Consider the following 23,197-nt stretch of genomic DNA (forward strand, 5'->3'; position numbering starts at 1 on the left):
CTCTGGTGGAGGTGTGGGTCGGGGTGGCCTGCTGCAGGGTTGGGGGCAGTGAGTGAAGTAGTGTGTGCATGGGACCTTTTGAAGGAGGTCGCCATTATCTTCATTGAGAGTGAAAATAAAGTCTCTCAGTCGTGTCCGACTCTGCGACCCCATGAACTGTAGCCCTCTAGGCTCTTCCATCTATCGAATTTTCCAGGCAAGAGTACTGGAATGGGTTTCCATTTCCTTCTCCAGGGGATCTTCCTGACCCAGGGATTGGACCTGGGTCTCCCAAATTGCAGGCTTTACCATCTGAGCCTCCAGGGAAGCCCATTATCTTCATTACCTCCTTCCTTCTGTAGCATCCTTGAAGGCCACCCAGATGGGGTAACACAAGATAGTACAACCTCCAGAAGTCTAGGGTCCTGTGTCGTGAAGTGAACCCCAGTGACAGTGAGCATGTAAAATGAGTATAGAATTCGCCTCAAGTAGTGGATGTAACAAGAGCAAAAAAAACTGATACATAAGTCAGTGATTTAGCAGGCAGCTTGTAAGTGATAAGAAACTGATATGCATATGCTTAGTCTCTCATTTGTGTCTGACTTTGCCAACCCATGGACTGTAACTCGCCAGGGTCTTCTATCCATGGAATTTCCTAGGCGAGAATACTGGAAGGGACTTCCATTCCCTTCTGCAGGAGATCTTCTTGACCCAGGGGTTGAACTTGGGTCTCCTACATTGCAAGCAGATTCTTTACCATTTGAGCCACCAGAGAAATTGACAAGAACCTGATATGGGAAGTAAGAAATAAATTCATATACAGTAAATGAGGACAACTTATTTGGTTACCTTGCTGCCTTCTTATCTTGACATGGCAATCAAAATCCCAATGAACTTGTAACTATAAGGAAAGACCTTAAGGAAAAAAATGAGGTTACTAGTGTATATTAGTTATTACAGTAGTGTGTATTGGTTAATATATAGAGGACATATTTAGCAAGATGTTATAAAGCAATAATGAGTTCATGAAAGAATGAGCTAGTCCATTAGAAGAAAATGAAGTATGAAGAGAGAATCCAGAATCTGTGTGAATTGTGAACACACTGTTTTTAGTAAGAGATGAAATTGAGGAAGCTGTTGAAGAAGATTGATTTAATGTGAATGGCCCATGCAATGCAGTATTAGTTTATGGGGAAAAGTGAGCACCCATTTATGAAATAAATAGTTTGATAAATATCTGACACAGGCTGTCTTGTTACAAAGATGCCATGAAATCAATTAGGGAAACAGAATAGACGGTAAGATCCTCACATTTCGTATTCCTATCAGCCCTTACATTTTCAATTTTCAGTTGTACAGTCAGACATATCCTTTCAAATTCTCCCAAAATGTTGCATTTTTTAGAGATCAAATTTTACAAGAACATTTCTCACACCTACATTAACATTCTGTCATTAAGGTCTGGCAGCACACTAAGATGTCCCCTAAGATTTCCTCCTTCTGGAGTATGTGCCCTGCATAATCTTCTGTAAAGATGAAAATGTCACTCCATGATTAGGTTATGTTATACTGCACAATTGATTTTAAAATAAGATGAGTATCCAGGTGGATGTCATCACATTAGTCCTTTAAAAGGTGTTTTCTCTTACTAGTAGAAAAAAATGGACATCTGAGAGACAAATCCGAGCTGACCTGGAAGAAAGCAAAAACCCATGCTGTGAACTGTCCATGGAAGTGGGATGCTCTTTAAAAGCTTACCATGATCCTAGCACACAGTTAGCAGGAAAAGGATGACTTTGGTCCCACAATGGCAAAGAAATTAAGCTTCAACCATCTAAATAAAAGTGGATGAGTAATTTTTCTTCCTAATAAACTTTTACAGGACTAAACTAGAATAGAATTGAAACAGAATGTTAAATTTATCCATGGTCAGAATATCCCTATGTTATATGTGACATCAAAATTTGATTTAAGACAAATAAATGTCTGAATATGAATGGCACATTAATGGATGTCATCTAGTAACTAAGAGGATGATGCTTTTTAGTAAAGCTGAGAGTCTCCCAATCTTCATAAACCCTAGATATATAGTGGGTTGTAAATTTTTCTTTCAAAGATAGATATTCTGCTATAGTGCAAAATAAATATATTCTAAGTGGAGAACACTATTTTGGACACTAATTATTTTTGAAAAGAGAAAAATTGTTATTTTAAAAATAGATTTTGCAGGAAACAATCATAGGTTAATTTACACATGTGCTAATATGCACGTATATATTTTGAATATACATGCAAACACTGAAGTTGAATGTTAGAGAGAGCTTTCTGTGATAGTACAGTAGAATGAATAAATATTTGGTAAAATGTAATAATGCTATTACATTGTCTCAGAATACATAAGTATTTTTATGAGATTGTGTATATTTTGCCTATACAAAAACACTAAAAATTTATTGAATAAATGGCTTATTTTGAATAAAAGCCTTGCCAGTAATTAGAAGCAATGAAAGGCACTCTTTTAATGATATATATATATATATATATATATTGATAAAAGTCTTTCATTTTTATTTTACGTGAAATTAGAGTAACAGAGCAGTAGATGAGGCTTTTCTTTTTTATTTTTAAGAACTGCTGATAGCATAGTTTCTAGGTGCACAGAGAACAAAACACTTGATAGTTATTTTTAGAGACTCTTTGTCATCTATGAGGATTATTTTAAAAAGACAGGAGACATAATAAATTATAATACTCAGTTTGTCTATTGATTATATGCTTGATTTAAGATAGACATTTTCGTGGTAAAAATCTCTTAAATAAATGTTCATTTAGTTGTGTCAGTTTTATTCATGTGACATTCAGACTCATCAGAGCAAAAGTAAAGTTATATTGTAGGCACCGGAAGCTTCCATTCAAACCTGAGTTATATATGAACAGCCTTAGTCACATCCACTTTTGACTTGAAGGAAGACCGAAAAGACAAACAAGAGTATCTTTCCAAGAGAATGAATCCAACATTCAAGTATCAGTGTTTGTTTAACAACTTTAATCAGGACTAGCTGGGTTTTGTGTGTACAGAAGCTTGTGCATGTATATAAACATACATACTTAGTGTGAGTTAACTACAATGATTTGCATAGATTTAGCCAGAATTTATTATCAGAACAAAAAATCACCTCTGCAGGGCAGCATCTTCATTCCAGGAAAGAGTCTATGATCACATTTTGCTATTGGCACCAGGATATGTCCACACTGACTTATCTATGCATTGTTCTGCTAAAGGTAGACATGCCTTCAGGCAGCTCTTGCTGAGCTGTCTGGATATTCAGTGTCCTCTGTTCTTTGATCCATGCATTCTGTACTCTTCATGTCTAAATCCCAAGGATAATATGATCATCTGACTTCCTGACATGCTGACACTTCTCTCTAGGTAGCAAAATGAGCTAATGCATTTATGAATAAACAGACAAATGAAATTGGTGTGTCTATCAACTTCTCCAGTACAATCTTGGGCATGAGCCTTGCTTATGGCAGTGGGACATTTGTCAATGTGACCCAGGAGGATGCTTGAGAAACACATTCACTTGAGGATTAGTCTCATCTCAAACTGTCCTTTGCAAAGCACACAAACATTAAGAGATTTAATACAATCAAGCCTCCTTAAGAAAGACACATGACCTGACGTTGGCTGACATGTGAATGAGGTCTCAAAGCTAACCAGCCAGCCAACCACTAAAACTGAAAGACATCATACAGCATACCGTAGTTCCATGGTATAATGGTGAGCACTCTGGACTCTGAATCCAGAGATCTGAGTTCGAGTCTCAGGGGGACCTTTCCCTTTAGGCTGTGCCCAGTGTCTTTGGGCTCCCCAGGTGTCTCAGATAGTAAAGAAACTGCCTGTGATGCAGGAGACCCAGGTTTGATCCCTGGGTTGGGAAGATCCCCTGGAGAAGGGAGTGGCTTCCCACTCTAGTATTCTTGCCTGGAGAATTCCATGGACAAAGCAGCCTGGTGGGTTATAGTCCATAGGGTCGCAAGGAGTCTGACACAATTGGGCAACTAACACTTAAACATTCTTTGGCATTGCCCTTCTTTGGGATTGGAATGAAAGCTGACTTTTTTCCAGTCCTGTGGCCCCTGATGTTTTCCCAATTTGATGGCATATTGAGTGCAGCACTTTAATAGCATCATCTTTTAGGGTTTTAAATAGCTCAGCTGGAATTCCATCCTAAGTATATAGTGTTTACCATTTCTGTAGTCCGTGTTTTATTTTAGAGATACTTGGTGAAGCATATTGGGAAACAGAAATGGTTAAAAGACAACTTTTGATTACACCTGACAGAAACTTCTGAGGTACAAACAAAGCATGCTTAAATTATTATTTACAAAACTAGTTTCTGGCTATCAACCAATAATTTGCTTTTTCAAAATTATTGCCAAATTATTAATTAATAGATAAAAAGACTAAAGTAAAGAAACTAGAGAAACTTCAATGGTATGAACAAATTAAAACTGATAGTAAAACAAGTATTAGTATTTGGAACTACCCAGTGTCTTATTCATGACATTTTAAGCATCAGTTCAGGAAATTAAGGATAATGTGAGGAAAAATAATAAATAAGGGAAAAGTGAGCCAACTCTTCCTCAATTTTTGATGAGAAAATTTGAAAAGTTAGCTTTTTTTATCCAGTGTTTAACTATAAATTGAGTGAAAGGAAGAAATAGAGGAAGAAAGGTTTGTAAGAAAAAGGAGAGGACAGTGTGAGCAGTGGAGAAATTAGAGAAAGCCACAACAAAGAGAAAGAGGGAAGAATTTTTTTTTTCCCCATGAACTCTCTAAAGAACTTGGGTATAACTCTAGGTATCACTGTAAAAGGATGAAGTGCAACTAAATGACAAAATACTCTAGGAGGTTACAGGAAAAAGTAGAACAATTACAAACACACTAATTTAGTGAGCTAGACCTGGGTTTAAATCCTGGCTTTACTTTCCAGATGGAACTATTAAGTAGAAATTATGAAATCTTTATTAGCATAACTTTTATTTTGTATAAAGTGCTGATCTCTAAATTCCATCCAACATAGTAATTAATAACTGTTGTTGTCATTTACAACAGAGGTAAGCCACTGGTAAAGAATCTGCCTGCCAACGCAGGAGACCCAGGTTCGATCCCTGGGTCAGGAAAATCCCTTGGTGAAGGAAATAGAAACCCACTCCTGTATTCTTGCCTTGGAAATTTCATGGACAGAGGAGCCTGGTGGTTTACAGTCAATGGGGTTGCAAAAGAGTTGGACACAGCATAGAGACTAAACAACAAGAAGTCAGGGATCTGTAATTTAAGAGGGTTGCATTTAACTTCAGAAGTTTAAGAATGGTTAAAAACATTAAATTCAGAGGATTTCATCAGTTTTGATTGGAAAGATAAGAAAAATTTTTGATAAATGTGGTGCAACTAGTAATGAGGCTCTTACACTAGATATGGCTTCTCTGTTGGTCAATATTTTAATCAGAGTTGAGTCTTAGGAAATTTTATCTAACAAGAGGAAACGGGATGAATAGAAATAGGAAGAAGATGGAAGAAAGAGGAACTGATTAAAAGGCATTATCAATGTTAAGTCATTAGTGAGATTCTACTTCAGATATTTGAAAAAAATCTGAGCTCAATCATAAATCATTTTGGAGAAGGGAATGGCAACCCACTCCAGTATTCTTGCCTGGAGAATCCCATGGACTGAGAAGCCTGTCAGGCTACAGTCCATGAGGTTGTAGAGTCGGACACGATTGAGCAACAAACACACATAAATCATTTAAATAAATTCATAGATAGTTAACCACTCCAGCTGAAAATCTAGTGATGAATGAACTGGAGTCCCCTAACTAAGGATTCATCATTACATAAATATCAGTTCATTGTCACTAAATATTGCTAGACTCTGGGAATACAAAGAAAGAGATCAATTTAGTAAATCTCTCTCTTCAACCTCATCTTTTCAAAAAAATTGGATTTAGGAAGACATTGTTTAAATTGGCAGATGGCACAAACATAAAGAAAATAACTAACATAGTAAATATGACAAGTTGATAAATTTTTTTCAAAAGCCTGAAATTTAGTAAAAACATATAGTTTAAAAATTGTACAGTTACTGGGTGGAACAGTTCATATAAAGTACAGTTTAATGGCTCACCATTATAATCTGACTGCAAAAATAATAACAAAGAAATTTAAGCCTAATAGCTGTAGAGAAAAATTTTTTCTGTGCTTTGCACAAAAAACTGGATGCAAAACACAGGCAAGCAGTACATTTGGTTCTTTTTAGAGACAGAAAGAAATAGATTAATCATGATAACACCATTAAATGGTAAATATTTTTCACACAATTCTAATCTATCTGCTCTTTGCCTGATTCTCAGACTTCAATTGAACTGTCACACATAGTACTCATAAGCATGATTTAACAAGAATATTGTTAAGCTGGATTTCTTCCAAGTGATAGCAGTAAGGATAGAGAGGAAAGAAACCTTGTCATAGGAGTTCTAAGGGAGTATTTATTAGACTGGGTGAAATTTCAGACAAATATGATATTTCAGATATTTAAAATGCTTCCTTTGCAAATAGAATTTAGATATTTTACCTGTGGCTCTGAAGTATAGAGATTTTGCAAAGCAGATGTGTGTAATGTCATAAAAGCTTTACAATAATTAGAACTGCTACCCTGTAATAGCTTCAGAATTTTACTTCCAGGGTGAGAATGGTGGGATACTTATCACTGAGTTGTTAAACAGATAATAAAGAAAAGCTGGTGAATGTCAAAGTATGGAGAATTGGCTAGTGCAGATACTCTTGTTTTCATTCCTTTCCAGTAAATGCATGGTTCTATAAAAATGAGACACTTTTGAAATCAGTAAAATGAATCAAAATTAACATTATTTTGTCATATTTTATGATTGTGTATTTTGCTCAATATGGAGAGCTCATCTTTTGAGTGTACATATGAAATGATTTCAGCCTTTAAAAAAATTCTGAAAAAACTTTTCTCAGGTGTTAATTTGAGATACACAGATATTCACCTCTGCCTTTAGTGTGTCTCAATCATTTTTAGTATTTGAAAGTGTGATCTTTATTAGATTGGTTATGGCAAGTCAAGCAAATAAATTAGCATTGCCTAGAGAACCAAAGGGAAAAAAAAACCCAGACTCAGGTTAAAGTCAGAGTCAGGGCAAGACTGAAATATCTTCCTCGTTCTGGCCTACTAGGCATGGAGATCACAGTTGACTATTTCCAGACAAGGTGAATTTTCTCATCTGGAAACAGCGCTTACCTGCAGTCTATCAACAGCCAAGTGAAGAAAAAGGCAGGACTCTAACTTCTTTCCCTGAATCAGGAGAGACCTGAAGAAGCACACCTATTCATCTAATCTTATCTTTTTGAACACTGGCCATGGTCCACACAGAACAGAAAGTTTTGTTTTTATGCTGCTGCTGTATGTACATTGATAAACCACACATAGGCTTTATTTGTGTGTTTATGTGTGTTTCAAGTTGGCCTGTGTGTTTTCACATGTACATATCCTGACAACTTCTTGATTCTTCGATTAACATTTTGCTTTAAGACTAATAATATTAAAATATGTGGTATGGTTATGTTCTATTCTTTAGCTGCCATATAGCATTCTACTTTACAATGTCCTATAATTTAATGATCTTGTCCCATATTGGTGGACAAGTCATGTTTTTCCAAATTTTACTGCTATAAACAGTATCACACATATCCCGACATGTGTGTGCAAGAGATTCTTTAGACAATATGCCTAAAAGCAAAATTTCTGGTAAATAGAAGTATTTTCAAGATTACTAAATATTGCTGATTCACTCTATAAGCTTCCCAGTAGTTAGACTTTGTCAAATACCTGATATTTGATAGGAAATTTGGTTTACTGTTCAAACTAGTATTGATAAAAATCCTTAGGTTTTTGTTGATTTAATAGATAAATTTAAAATTTGCTATTGAGTATAATGTTTTATTTAGTATTTTTCTAAGTTTTTAAAATCTAAGTAGTCTAAAATGTGCTTAGTTGCTCAGTCATGTATGACTCTTTGTGACTCCATGGATTGCAGCCCGCCAGGCTCCTCTGTCCATGGGGGTTTTCCAGGCAAGAATACTGGAGTGGTTTGCCATGCCCTCATCCAGGGGGTCTTCCCAACCCAGGGACTGAACCCAGGCCTCCCGCATTGTAGGCAGATTCTTTACCCTCTGAGCCATGTGGGAAGCTTACCATAGTTCATGATATTTAATTTTATTTTAATATTGCTGATTTTTACCAAAAATTAGCATCAGAATTCATTGACATTCTTCAGTATCTAATTTGATAATCATAGCAAATTAGCACTAGTTTTTTAATGTTTAATTTATAACATACAATGCTAAAATAGCTTCATTCTTCAATTAAATGCTACCTAGTAATTCTCTATTTTTATTTGTCATATATTATAGAATATGAGTTGCTTGCAATTTGTTTACAAATATTGCAACTTTGATTAACGACAGATTTTTTAAATTTTCTTCTGTTACCTCCGACCAGTTTCAAGATTTTACTAGCATTACAAAGTGATTTTGTTTGCTTATTCTTTATCTAATATTATCTTAATATCTTTAAAATAGAAAGTAATTGCTTAGTATTTAAAGATTTAACAAAATGTTATTAAAATTGCTAGGTTGAATAGATTTAGAGTAATCAAAGATGAGTATGCGAAAGAAAGTAAGAGTTCTGTCTTCAGATTTTGATTTTACAACATACAGTTTTGCAGATTGAATGATTTCACAATACACAGTTTTCTCTTTTTGATCATTGGTGGTCTTTCTCACCTTTGTTCTTGCTTTTATGCTCACATATATATTTTTTTCCTTCCTTTTTGTTTATTCTGCGAATGCTATAGCTGTGCCTACAAGTTTTCATACAGAGAACTTTTACTATTTTTAGAGTAAATGTTTCTAAGTCTCACCTATGATTTTCTCTTTTACTCAATATTTATTTGAGAGTACATGCATGTCATTTCTAAAGTTATAGTTCATTATACTTTTATTATAGTATACATTTTTACCATCAGGGCATGTGATCTGTGTGATGTTTTTATATTTTCCTTGCATTGTTCCTAAAGATTGTACTAGCATTATAAAATAATATTTCTTTTTTTAGTATATTCTTAAATTTGAGGAAAAGAATTGACAGTTATATAAAGGAGTAGTAAAACTTGTATTGCTATGTGAACCTCCTATTATTTGTTTTTTCTGTAAATATACGGAATATATATTTCTGTCTCTTATGATTGTTGATAGATATATTTGCATTTATGTTAACTATTCTACTTATGCTTTTTTGGTCACTGATTTCTCTTTTTCCTTCTTCATTAATATCCACTAAGTTATTCATTGATCTTTCTTTTTTCCCTCTTCATTTCATGGGATTTTTTTGTTTTCCAAGTTCATAGACTCCAGTTTGTCTTATTTCTCAGATGCCAACTCTTAATATACATCTGGTTCCCATAACCCCATAATCTTCTAGTGTCCTTTTATATTGAGTTGATTCTTAATTTGTATGATACGAAGGTTTCAGTTATTTAAATTGCAGCCACAAAGTATGTTTTAAATGTTATGGTATACCCAATATAATAGTGGGGTTACATTAGGGGGGTTAGGTCATGTAAGCTTGAGTTGGGGTTCAGTCAGAACAGCCCAGTTCACCATATTTATACATCTATGAATCAAAATTAAACACACAAATGTATATATATATATACATATATATACATACATATATATACATATGTACATATATATATTCACACATATCTATGTGATTTTTATTATTGCTATTTAATGACTCTCTTTCATAGACAGTAAGATGGATGTATGTAGGAATCACGGCAACACAAAATCCAAACTGCATACACTTGAATTTGTATGGCCCAGCTATGTCAATGTCTGGTACACTTCAACAATCAGCATTTTCTATTTGATTACAAGTGACAAAATTACTGGAACAGGAAATAAAAATGAATAGTACAGTATTCTTTAAAATACATATGGTAATCTGGGGAAAATTCAAAAAAATTCCCTTCAGAAACTTATTTAGAAACACAAACACATGAGCCTACCAGGCTCCTCTGTCCATGGGAATTCTCCAGGCAAGCATACGGGAGTGGGGTGCCATTCTCTTTTCCAGGGAATCTTCCCAACCCAGGAATCGAACTGAGGTCTCAGCATTGTGGGCAGTTTCTTTACCAGTTGAGCTCCTAGGGGAGCCCCTAATTAAATCTCTAGGATTTATTAACCTGGATAAAATAAACACTACATATGTGAGCATGTGTACTCAGTCACTTTAGTCGTGTCCACCTCTTCGTGACCCTATGGACTGTAGCCTAGCAGGCTTCTCTGTCCATGGAATTCCTCAGGCAAGAATACTGTACTGGGCTGCCAGGACCTCCTCCAGGGGATCTTTCCAACACAGGAGTTGAACCCATGTCTCCTGCTTTAGAGGCAGATTCTTTACTGGTGAGCCACTTCGGAAGTCCAAAATGAACACTACAGGTGACATTTACTTAAGTAAATGTTCTAGTTGTCAGAGATAAATAACTGGGCTTAATGTACAAATAAAATAATTTGAAAAATTTCTTTCTCTGTCAAAAATAATTTCAACAATATCTCCAAAATATATTGGTAAAATTCTAGTCATTGAATTTTGTATGTAAATGATGTCCTGAGTAGTTTAAAATTCAAACTCCTCATAAGGTGAAACATGAACCAAATAACCTCTTACATGTTTCTTTATATTTGTTAAATAATTTTTTTCCAGACTTACATACCAAATGGGGCTTCCCTGGTGGCTCTGATGGTAAAGAATTCTCCCGCATTGCAGGCAGATTCTTTGCCGTCTGAGCCACCAGCGAAGCCCAACTGCACAGTATAACAATTCGAATTTCCTAAACAGAGAATTCCTCTCCTTTAATGTAGCGTTGATTTTTTGGGGGGTGTATCTTGGTCTTCTTCTCATCACATTGTAGGAGCTGAGGTTCGGAGAGTTGGCACAAGAAAGTGCTGGTGTTTTGCAACTTTTCTTGCTCTGAGTAATGAATGCCTTGTCCCTGACACAGCTTATACATGTGAAACTGTAGCAGGCTAACTTGTTAGCTTGCAAATAGGATAAAACCTCATATCTGTTAGTTGTTGACAAACACTAAATAAGATGGAGTTAATTTGTTTAAAAACACAATCACATAACCAGACACAAATTCATATGAATGCACACACAAAGCTGAGTTTTTCTTTTCTCATGTGTTTCAGAGTGTACTCAAGGAAATAAAATAGTTGATGCATATACTTCCTTAGAAAATGTCTATGCCAAGTCTCAGGGCAAAATGCTAGTGAGAAAATCTTGAGCTGAATTATTATATAGTGACTTTGAACACACTGCTTTGATAATGATTGTCTTTTAACATAACATGATCCTTAGAAATTTGTATAACCCGCTATTTAGTTTGTTCGACATCTAGACACCTCAAATAGTGCTAAAGCAAAGCATTTTAAACATTTATATACATATTCTATGCCTCTAAAATTATGTTTTAGATACAGGTTTCTTTGATCTTATAATAAAATTCCTTAGTTACAAAATCACAGACTAAATGGTCAGAGAGTAATGGAAAGTAATAGAATCTACTTACATAGTCTCTAATATATGTACAGGAAAATAGCAGAGCACAAATAAATGGGGCACATCTAAGCTAATAGCCTGAAGAATTCATTTAAGGGAGTGTTTCCACCCCAATGGTTGATACCATAGAAAACCAAGTCAAATAGCTCTGAACTTTTCAGAAGCAATGGAGGAAAAAAGTGTAAAGTTCAAATGAGACTATGTTTTATATTAGCTCTGAATAATTAATTATAAAACATCTTTTATCTCCTTATGTTTTAAAAATTGCTACACCACGGAAACAATCACAATCATCACAATATTTGTGAAGGCCACTGATAAGAACTTTACATGTTTAGTATAGGGCTACTTGAGAAATGGCACTTGTTTCAGTTTTCATCAGATTTCTTATCGTGGAGTATTTGGTGAATTGGAAAATGTTCATCTTTCACTTGTTTGATTCAAATAATACATATGACCAGCTAAACTTTTCAGGACTACTGGTTCTAAGTTAAAAGAAGAATAAACAGTCCTCTCTGTAAGTAAGAAAGATTTTCAGTTTTTCTAATCTGTTCACGTTTATCAAAGTGAAATCATGAGGGTCTGAATATATCATAGATGCTTTAAAATGTAATTTACTTTTCCAGTAGTTAAGCAAAATAAAAACAACTCTTCTTCCTAAATATGGTGGAATACAACTTTAATTTAAAGTGCTTAATTTGTATTTACATGTATTCCCAGTGCACCAGCCCCAAGCACTTGTCTCATGGATCCAACCTGGGCTGGTGATCTGTTTCACCCTTGATAATATACATGTTTCGATGCTGTTCTCTCAAAATATCCCACCCTCACCTTCTCCCACAGAGTCCAAAGTCTGTTCTGTACATCTGTGTCTCTTTTTCTGTTTTGCATATAAGGTTATCGTTACCATCTTTCTAAATTCCATATATATGCATTAGTATACTGTATTGGTCTTTATCTTTCTGGCTTACTTTGCTCTGTATAATGGGCTCCAGTTTCATCCATCTCATTAGAACTGATTCAAATGAATTCTTTTTAATGGCTGAGTAATATTCCATGGTGTATATGTACCACCGCTTCCTTATCCACTCGTCTGCTGATGGGCATCTAGGTTGCTTCCATGTCCTGGCTATTATAAACAGTGTTGCGATGAACATTGGGGTGCACGTGTCTCTTTCAGATCTGGTTTCCTTAAATCCATGGCTGATTCATGTCAATGTATGGCAAAACCCACTACGATATTGTAAAGTAATTAGCCTCCAACTAATAAAAATAAATGGAAAAAAAAAAGATAAGCAGGACATACCTAAAATCCCTGAGGACCTCTGTCTGATATCCTAGGAGCCTAAACCCAGGTTTACCTTTGTTTATACAACAATGAAGTCTGTACCCCACGACAACTAACAAATGTCTCTATGCAGATGAGGACCTTGGTCAGCAGTTGACTCCAGATCTCCGAATGCTACAGAAGTCCCTGAGGACCTGTGGCACAGAGAGACTGGGTAGAAATAAAATATTTCTGGGTGAAAGATAAAAACATAAAATAAAATAAAATAAAGTGCTTAATTTGTCAAGTTCATTTGAAAATCAGTAAGTATATCTGTAACTATATGTGTCTCTAAATGCAAATACAATATATACCTCAATCTAAATTGTACTGTTCATCATTAGATAATGTATTTATATTTTAGCATGAGTAAACTATAGTGTAATAGTTTAAGAATTAGTTACATGTGAAATAAAATGATGACCTCACTCTGTAGAAACTTCATAAAAACCAATTTATTAAATTTCTAGGACTGACTTAACGAAGTACAGGTTTCCCCAATATCCAGAAGCAGAACAATCCTATGACATCTTTCTTAAGTTGAAAGGGCATACAGGAAGTAGAAGAAACAACTACCTTTAGTCGTATCTTACTGACTGATGCACAAAATAAAAGGAGATACAGCATAAACGCTCACAGACACAGTTCAAAACCATGTCAGTTTGAGGTCGTGATGCCAAGTGTAGTTTCCAGGCCAGGAGATGGGCAGTGCCACTCTTTGCTGCTGGGACACGTGTTGCTCAGGACGCATCTTGCCTCAGTAACTGCTGACGACAAAACCAACGCTGAGCGTTGTTCTCACTTTTCACCTTTATTTGTGAAAATTCTCTTTGAATCCTTTTTCAGTTAGTGACAACAGGTACTAATGCAGGTCTTTTGTAAAAGTGAAGTAGTGTACAGTGAACATTTGAAAAGAGGAGGATGCCTGCATCTCAAGCTGGGCAGCTTAAACAACAGATATCTTAACAGATATGGAATGTAAGTTAGAAGTCCAAAATCAAGACGTCCAGAGGCTTGGTACCTTCTGAGGTCTAAGAGGGAAGGATCTGACCCACACCTTTCTTCTTTCTCATAGAAAGCCAAACCAAGTCTCTTTTTATCACCTTCATCATGAGAATGGCTCTGTGTCCAAATTTCCCTTCTTAATAGAGACACCAGTCATATTGAATTAATATCCACTATAATGACCTTGTTTTAACTTATCTCTGTAAGGATCCTATCTTTCAGGAGGTTACATTCTGAAGTATTAGGGGCTGGGTCTCCAACGTATACATTTTGGAGGAACACTTGTAACAACTCATAACATCAACTCATAACAACCATTTTGTACCATGTAAATCTAAAAAATCAAGGACAGTATATAGATTTATTATAAACTGTTTTAAATTATTATTGAAGTAATTACATGATTTTTACATGGGGCAAACTGATATTTTAAAATAGTGATTTATTATGATTTTTAACACACTGACTCAAACATATTTTGAGATTTTAACATGATAAAATATAGTATTAGTGTATTCCTTATTCTTTATTTTTTGTTTCTAATTTAAAAATCATTTCAAAGCCCAGGACCAGATGGCTTCACTAGTTAATTCTACCAAACATAAAAAGAATAATCATACCAGTGCTTCTCAAATGCCTCTAAAAACTTGAAAAGGACAGAACATTCTATAAAGCCAGAATTGCCATGATTTAAAAAAAAAAAAGCCAGAAAAACACACTGTAAGAAATTAAAACTGCAGACATCTATCCCCAGTGAACAACAGGGATAAATGCAATTGCTGATATCAGCAAAATAAATATCATGTTTGATGTTAAATGCAATGATAATGGCGCTGGTTATAAAATTAGCCAATTAGTCATGTTCTATTTTAATGGCAATTAATCAGGAAAAAAATGTAATCTTCAATGTCTGCTAGACTTGTCTTGCACTTGAACTTTAACACTCTTATTAGGATATCTCTAGGGAAAATAATCTAGATATAGAGCACTTTGGATATATTATTACTCCTTTTAAAATAATATATACAGGTATGCATGCTAAGTCACTTCAGTCATGTCCAACTCTTTGTCACCCCATGGACTGTAGTCTGCCAGGCTCCTCTGTCCATGGGAATTCTCCGGGCAAGAATACTGGAGTGGGTTGCATGCCTTCCTTCAGGGGATCTCCCCAGCCTAGGGACCAAACCAGTGTCTCTTACGTCTCCTGCGTTGGCAGGCAGAGTCTTTACCATGAGTGCCACCAGGGAAGCCCATATATATGTATATGCATTTTTATATTTAAAATTGTAAAATGTTATCAAGGAAATATTTAGAGATACCAAGTAAATCTGACCACAGTAATAGAAACACAAAACAATTTTCATTAATATTACTAAAACAACATCTACATTGCTGTTTCTTGATGTAAACTTTTATTAAATTACTAGAACTGCCACAACAGAGTATGACAGACTGGATGGCATAAAAGGGAAATTTATTTTCTCATAGTTCTGCAGGCTAGAAGTCAGAGATACCTTTTTTTGCCTCCTAGTCATGTCTTCACAAACCTCAGGTAAATGAGTGTATCTTCCTGTAGATAAATAAACAAAAATACAAATGTTTAAAAACTGTTCCTTCTTCTTTGCATTGCCAGAGTGAATATGTGTGTTTTTGTTTTGATATTATTTTCTTTACCTACTTATGTGATTTAAGTCGACTGAAACATTACATGAGATTTAGTGCTTGATGTAAGACCATTTGGTATGGTTTCAGTCAGGGAAATTTTGGTTATGTTCCATGAAAATGTATTCTTTATTCTCCTTTTCAAACTCGATAATTAGTTCATGAGCACTCATTTTTATTTTTTGTCTAATTTTGGTTCATAAAGTCCATCAACTCAAGTGTGAAAGTTTTACTTAGAGGCACAAAAGATGTTTCATTCATCACACCATTGTGTGTACAGCATAACACATCTCAGACCATAAATGAAGAGGCTTAATTTTTTTTCCCTCAAACTAAACTGATCTTCATTTTTAAAAAAGTACATATGCATACCAAAACATCAAAATTTGTCATGAATTAAATGTACATTAAAAGTAAATAATGGTGCCTAGAAACAACAGCTTCTGACTGCTGCTCTTGCAATTCCCTGAACGATCCATGGATTCCTCTTTCCCATGCCTGGGTTGTGCAATTCCTCCTCCTACCTCAGGAAACCCATTGTCTCTTAAAAAAATTTTTTTTTCTTGGCTTAAACTAGCCAGAATTGATTTGTGTTGCTTGCAACAAAAAGAACATTACCCAATTCATTCACTAACAAGGTATTTTTAAACCTCATACCCAACTGATAACTGCCTTCCATTATCTGAAGAAGAGTAATGTGGAAAATAGGCTAAATTTATTCTCTGTAGCTCCAAAGGACGGGTAAGTGGAAGTTGCATGGAAGTTAGATTTCATCTCAATATGGGAAGAAATTTCATACAATTGAGGCTGCCTAGGAGAAATAGTGAGTGTTCTGTCCCTGTCAGGAGTTTTGTAGAAGGAACTCTCATGCTAATACGAGTGGGTCAGGAAGAATTTTACCAGGCCTTATTTTCTGCATTTGTTCATAAAAACTATATGTATGTGAGGGATTCCTAGGTGGCGCTAGTGGTAAAGAACTCACCTGCCAATGCAGGAGATATAAGAGATGTGGATTCGAACTCTGGTTTGGGAAGATCCCCTAGAAGAGGGAAGAGGGCAGTCCATGCCAGTATTCTTGCCTGGAGAATTCCATGGACAGAGGAGCCTGGTGGGCTGCAGTCCAGGGGGTCACAAAGAGTGGGGCACGACTGAAGTGACTTAGCACAAATGTATCCGATATTAATAGTGACTTGGAATGATATCACAATCTGATGAGGATACCTATCTAGAAAAATTATATATTCTCAGTGGAATATTAGATGACTCATTGACATTTGAAGAATAGTTTCTAGGTAACTTTCTGCACTGGGATGTCCCCCTGCTTCTTGTCTCTAGCAGTTTCCATAGCTGAGAATCCTGCCTAGATTTTACACGGCAGCCCAGACAACTTGCCTGAGTGCTGCATTACATATCAGCTAATTGGACCACTAATGAGCTGAGTGACTTTTTCATACCAACTGCCTACAAACCACCCAGTGTGATTGCAGATGGCCTCTTAAAAGCGAGCCACTTCAGAATTAACATGCCTTGTTTCCTGTCAACAATGTAAAGCACAAGATGGGAATTTAAACATTTGAATAGCAGTCTATCACCCTTCAACACAGCTGGAAACTTGATCTTTTTCTTTCAAGTAATATACAATTAAAATAGCCAGAATAACCACGAAATCAAAAAAATTCATGTAGAAAATTTTATTTTTTCTGTGTTAGTAAGAATTATTTCTACACTAAAGCCAAATGAGTTTCATAATTTTCAGTTTTCTCAGTTAAAGCACAGCTTTTACTTGCAGACATACACCTTTGACATTTTCAAATTAAGGCACAGATTAAGAAAAGCAACCTGATGTTAAAACCCTCAGATGTAATTTTCATAGATGTTTTCTACTTCCTTTACCAATGCATTTGGTAATCTAGGCTTATATATGTAAGATAAATAAAGCTGGCACAACCTGGCTTGGGTACATCTCTTTAATTTCAAAGAAAAAAAAAAAAAACAACTTAAGCTTAAATGTGTGGGGCTTTGTTTCCTTGTTTTTTATAGGTAACAATTTGTGGCCTCCAACTATAGTAATCTACTTTCTCTGAAAATGCTCTATCAATATCATGGTACAGTGGTAAAGAATCCACCTGCCAATGCAAAAGAGGAGAGGCAAGCAATACCGCTTTGATCCTTGTTTTGGGAAGATCCTCTGGAGAATGAAAGGGCAACTCACTCCAGTACTCTCACCTGGAAAATTCGATGGACAGAGAAGCCTAGCGGGCTATAGTCCATGGGGTCACAAAGAGTCAGACAGGACTGAGCACACACATTAGATTAGCATTGTCACTAAGAAGGTAGCTATATGATTTTTATTTCTAAAACATTTTTTGAGACTGTTATTCCCATTCAATTGCACCCCAGAGAGAGCCAATCAATATAAACCAATGAACCTAGTTTCTTCACATTAATAGTGATTGGACCAATCATACGGAAATTGAACTCCTTTTAGGGCAGTAAGATCTAAGGACAGTGCTTGTAGGACAAAAATTCCTTTTCCTTAGTGATTCACAGGATGTCAGTCTCTCCACTGAATACAAATGAAGCCCATGAAGCAATGATCACTAGAAGTAGCCATGTTATGGACCACGGGAAGAATACATTTAAGTAAAACCAATATTCCTGGCCAAGCACTGAGGCAAAAACAAGACTAACTTGGACCAGTGGATATGTGGGAAAGATCTGCACTCCTTCTCAATTTTGCGTAAACCAAAACTCTTGTATAAAAAAAGTCTTAAGAAAAAAAATAGAAGTTTAATTCTTGAGGGCATAATCATCATTGAGATCACAGCATCTCTTACCACAAATAGAAGAAAAAATATATCTTCATAGCACTCATCTACTCACAGTTTTTGCATTAGTACCAGCTTTGGATTTATTAATAAAGTTTCTAGAATATTCCTATACCATTTTCAGTCTGTAAAGAATCTGCCTACAATTCAGGAAACCTTGGTTCAATCCCTGTGTCAGGAAAATCTCCTGGAGTAGGAAATGGCAACACACTCCAGTATTTTTGTTGGAGAATCCCATGGTCAGAGGAGCCTGCTCCATGGGGTTTCAAAAGTCAGAGATGACTTTGCCAGTAAACCACCATCTTTTTCTTGATTTATGATTTTACTTCTACTAAAAATGTTCAGGTCATAATGCAGCTTTATATTTAATTTCAAAAGAAGCTGCCAAGTGTTTTTATTTTTATTTTTTTAACTGCTCAGTTCATGCAAAGTGGAAAAATAACATCCACTAAGTTCCTCCTTTTGCATCTCAATAGAGACTCCAGTCCCAGTCAGTCTAGTTGAATCCTGGGCCTCTTTAAGTTAAAACCTTCCCTTCTGGCTGCCTTTCATTTGGCCCTGCTTAAGACTATTAACTATGCCAAAGCCTTTGATTGTGTGGATCACAATAAACTGTGGAAAATTCTGAAAGAGGTGGGCATACCAGACCACTTGACCTGCCTCTTGAGAAACCTGTATGCAGGTCAGGAAGCAACAGTTAGAACTGGACATGGAACAACAGACTGGTTCCAAATAGGAAAAGGAGTACGTCAAGGCTGTATATTGTCACCCTGTTTATTTAACTTATATGCAGAGTACATCATGCAAAACACTGGGTTGGAAGAAGCACAAGCTGGAATCAAGATTGCCGTGAGAAATATCAATAACCTCAGATGTGCAGATGACACCAACCTTATGGCAGAAAGTGAAAGGGAAGTCGCTAAGTCCTGTCCAACTCTTTTCAACCCCATGGACTGTAGCCCACTAGGCTTCTCCGTCCATGAGATTCTCCAGCCAAGAATACTGGAGGGGCCTGCCATTTCCTTCTCCAGGGGATCTTTCCAACCCAGGGATCGAACCCAAGTCTCCAGCATTGGGGGCAGACACTTTAACCTCTTAGCCACCAGGGAAGCCACATGGCAGAAAGTGAAGAGGAAATAAAAAGCCTCTTGATGAAAGTGAAAGAGGAGAGTGAAAAAGTTGGCTTAAAGCTCAACATTCAGAAAACTAAGATCATGGCATCTGGTCCCGTCACTTCATGGGAAATAAATGGGGAAACAGTGTCAGATTTTATTTTTGGGGGGCTCCAAAATAACTGCAGATGGTGACTGCAGCCATGAAATTAAAAGACGCTTACTCCTTGGAAGGAAAGTTATGACCAACCATGTTAAAAAGCAGAGAAATTACTTTGCCAACAAAGGTCCGTATAGTCAAGGCTATGGATTTTCTGGTGGTCATGTATGGATTGAGAGTTGGACTGTTAAGAAAGCTGAGCACCGAAGAATTGATGCTTTCGAACTGTGGTATTGGAGAAGGCTCTTGAGAGTCCCTTGGACTGCAAGGAGATCCAGGCAGTCCATCCTAAAGGAGATCAGTCCTGGGTGTTCACTGGAAGGAGTGATGCTGAAATGGAAACTCCAATACTTTGGCCACCTCATGCGAAGAGTTGACTCATTGGAAAAGACCCTGATGCTGGGAGGGATTGGGGGCAGGAGAAGGGGATGACAAAGGATGAGATGGCTGGATGGCATCACCGACTCGATGGACATGAGTTTGAGTTAACTCTGGGAGTTGGTGATGGATAGGGAGGCCTGGCGTGCTGCGATTCATGGGGTTGCAAAGAGTCAGACACGACTGAGTGACTGAACTGAATACTATAAAGACAGCTGAGTGCAGAAGAATTGATGCTTTCAAATTGTGGTTTTGGAGAAGACTCTTGAGAGTCCCTTGGACTGCAAGGAGATCCAACCAATCCATCCTAAAGGAGATCAATCCTGGGTGTTCATTGGAAGGACTGATGTTGAATCTGAAACTCCAATATTTTGCCCACCTCTGGGAAGAGCTGACTCATTGGAAAAGACCCTGATGCTGGGAAAGATTGAGTGCAGGAGGAGAAAGGGATGACAGAGGATGAGATGGTTGGATAGCATCACCGATTCGATGGGCACAGCTTTGGGTGGACTCCGGGAGTTGGTGATGGACAGGGAGGCCTGGCATGCTGTGGTTCATGGGGTCGCAAAGAGTCGGACACAGCAGAAAGACTGAACTGAACTGAGTGAATCTAAAAGGGTTGGGATTCCTGTCCCTCAGCAGGCACGTTGGAAAGCTAACTTTACCCCATGCAACTCAGTCTCCAGCCCCTGGGTCACCCGCCGGAAGTTGCTGAAGTGCCCAGCAGCGCAGGGGCAGGACTAGCTGGGACTCGCATTTGCCAACAGCAGATCAATCCTCAGCTTTTATGTGTGGTTGAGTTTCCAGAAACTTCTCTCTATGAACAAGAAAAATTATGCCAATTTGGCCCATTTCTACCATCAGAGTGGCATCAGGGAATGGGTGGATTAGGGATCTGCTGAGGATGCTAGGGGCAGAAAGGCAAGGTGCAGGTTGACGAGGGCAGGTCCAGGAAGGATGCTGGAAGCTTTGGCCCCGGCGTAAACCATGTGTCCCTCCGCACACAGCTGGGGGGACTGTTCAGTAGGGATTTCGGGCACCAACAGGTCATTTCGCAGTATTTTCAGAAAATGGCACCCTGTGTGCCTGAAGAGCCTTGTGCGTCAGCCCTTTTCTGCAACCATCTCCTGCTGCTTTCCGGTCGCTGCTTCTGAAGGCTTTCCAGGTCAGTGCTGGTCTGCGTGGGGCCCTATTCCCACCGGATGCCTGAAGTGTTTTTCAAAATGAGTGTATCATTACGTTGTGGTTTAGTTGCTAAGTTGTGTAGGACTATTTTGCTGCCCCATGGACTGTAGCTCCCTGCCTTGCACCCCATCCCCCTCGTCTGTCCATGGAAATTCCCAGGCAAGGATATTGGGGTGGTTTGCCTTTACCTGCTCCAGGGGATTTTCCTCACCCAGGGATGGGATCCCTGGTCCTGCATTGCAGGCATATTCTTTACCACTGAGTCACCTACGAAGCCCAATACCATTATACACTGCTGCTGGCAATGTGAGAAAGTTTCAGTTGCTCCACAAATTCACCAAACATTTGATACTGCCTGCAGACTGAAATCAGGGTAAATATAGAGGTCTCCTTCTCTGTGTTCCTTCATTCAAGAAGGATAGCCCTGTGATGTTTGTTGTCCACAATTATTTGCAATATTCCTCTCTCTGTATTTTTACTGTAATAGTTGATTATGGTAATGTGGAGACCTACTACCAATGTTTTAATCCTTGTCTCTGATGATTTTAGTTTTGTTATTGTTTTGTTGTTGTTGGATTTATTTTAAATTGATTGAATATTAGGAACTTAAAACAGCTAACAACTTACCTGAGTTTACCTATGCTTTCTCCTGAATCCCACGAATTAAAGAGAGATAGCAATCAAATTTTTTTGCTGTCAAGATAATGTGCGTGCATGCTAAGTCACTTCAGTTGTGTCTGACACTTTGCAGCCTCATGGACTGATACCCACCAGGCTTCCTGTCCATGGGATTTCCCAGGCAAGAATACTGGAGTGGTTTGTCATTTCCTCCTTCAGGGGATCTTCACTACCTAGGGATTGAACCTGAGTCTCTCATTTCTCCTGCACTGCCAGTCGGATTCTTTACTGCTACCACCGCCTAGAAAGCCTGTCAAGATGATAAATGGTAATTTAATAAGCATAGTAGAAATCATAGTTTTTGTTGTTTATCGCTAAGTTGTGTCTCCCTCTTTGACAACCCCATGGACTGTAGCCCACCACGCTCCTCTGTCCATGGGATTTTCCAGGCTAGAAGACTGGAGTGGCTCGCCATTTCCTTCTGCATGGGATCTTTTCAACCTACAGATTGAACTCATGTCTCCTACATTGCAGGTGGGTTGTTTCCAGTGAACCACCAGAGAAGCCCCATAGTAGAAATAGCTACAGCTTAATTGTCTGTTGTTTGGTGTGGTGTGATGTGTGTGTGTAGGGAAGTTAAGAAGGAAGCCTATTTCTGCACTACTGTTCAGATATTACAAGCTCCTCTGAAAGCACTTACATTTGTGAGGGAGGTAAAACAAAAACAAGATAGATTGAAAATTCTAGGTCCATTCAACTTTTTCTGAAAGTAAACATCCATATGACCCTCTTTACCAATTTAGGAAAGACATTTACAAATTTCTCACTGTACTTTGTGCTAAAGTGGCTTCCAAAGTTTATTAGCTAATGATGGGTTTTAAAACTGAAATCAGAAGGAATAAATGATAGTTCATATGCTGACTATAGAAATGTCACAACCTTATTTCAACTCAGCTCTAAGAAGAGTAACATTAATTTTAATTTACTGTGTGCAAGTGAATACAGGAATCTCTTCTGATAAATATTTAGGTTTAAGTGATAAGCCATAGAATGATGTTTGGAGGGAAGGAAATAGCACTATACTGACGTGTCTTGAGTATATGGTGTTTCCAAAACCTGTAGAAATCATACTATAACAAAAACTCAGTGTCAACTACTGGTCAAAAAAATCACAGAAATAATTGAGGAAGGGTTGTTACCAATAACAGATCAGAGAGAAATGAGTTGGAAGT

General features: G+C 37.1%; 1 non-coding gene across 1 annotated transcript; it reads left to right on the forward strand.

The window, feature by feature from the left end:
• Positions 1-3,743: 3,743 nt before the first annotated feature.
• On the forward strand, positions 3,744-3,815 carry TRNAQ-CUG (transfer RNA glutamine (anticodon CUG)). Its single transcript has one exon. It is a non-coding gene; the product is annotated as a tRNA-Gln (tRNA).
• The last annotated feature ends 19,382 nt before the right edge of the window (positions 3,816-23,197 follow it).

Source organism: Dama dama, chromosome 30, assembly GCF_033118175.1.
Source record: "Dama dama isolate Ldn47 chromosome 30, ASM3311817v1, whole genome shotgun sequence".
Lineage (NCBI taxonomy): Eukaryota > Metazoa > Chordata > Mammalia > Artiodactyla > Cervidae > Dama > Dama dama.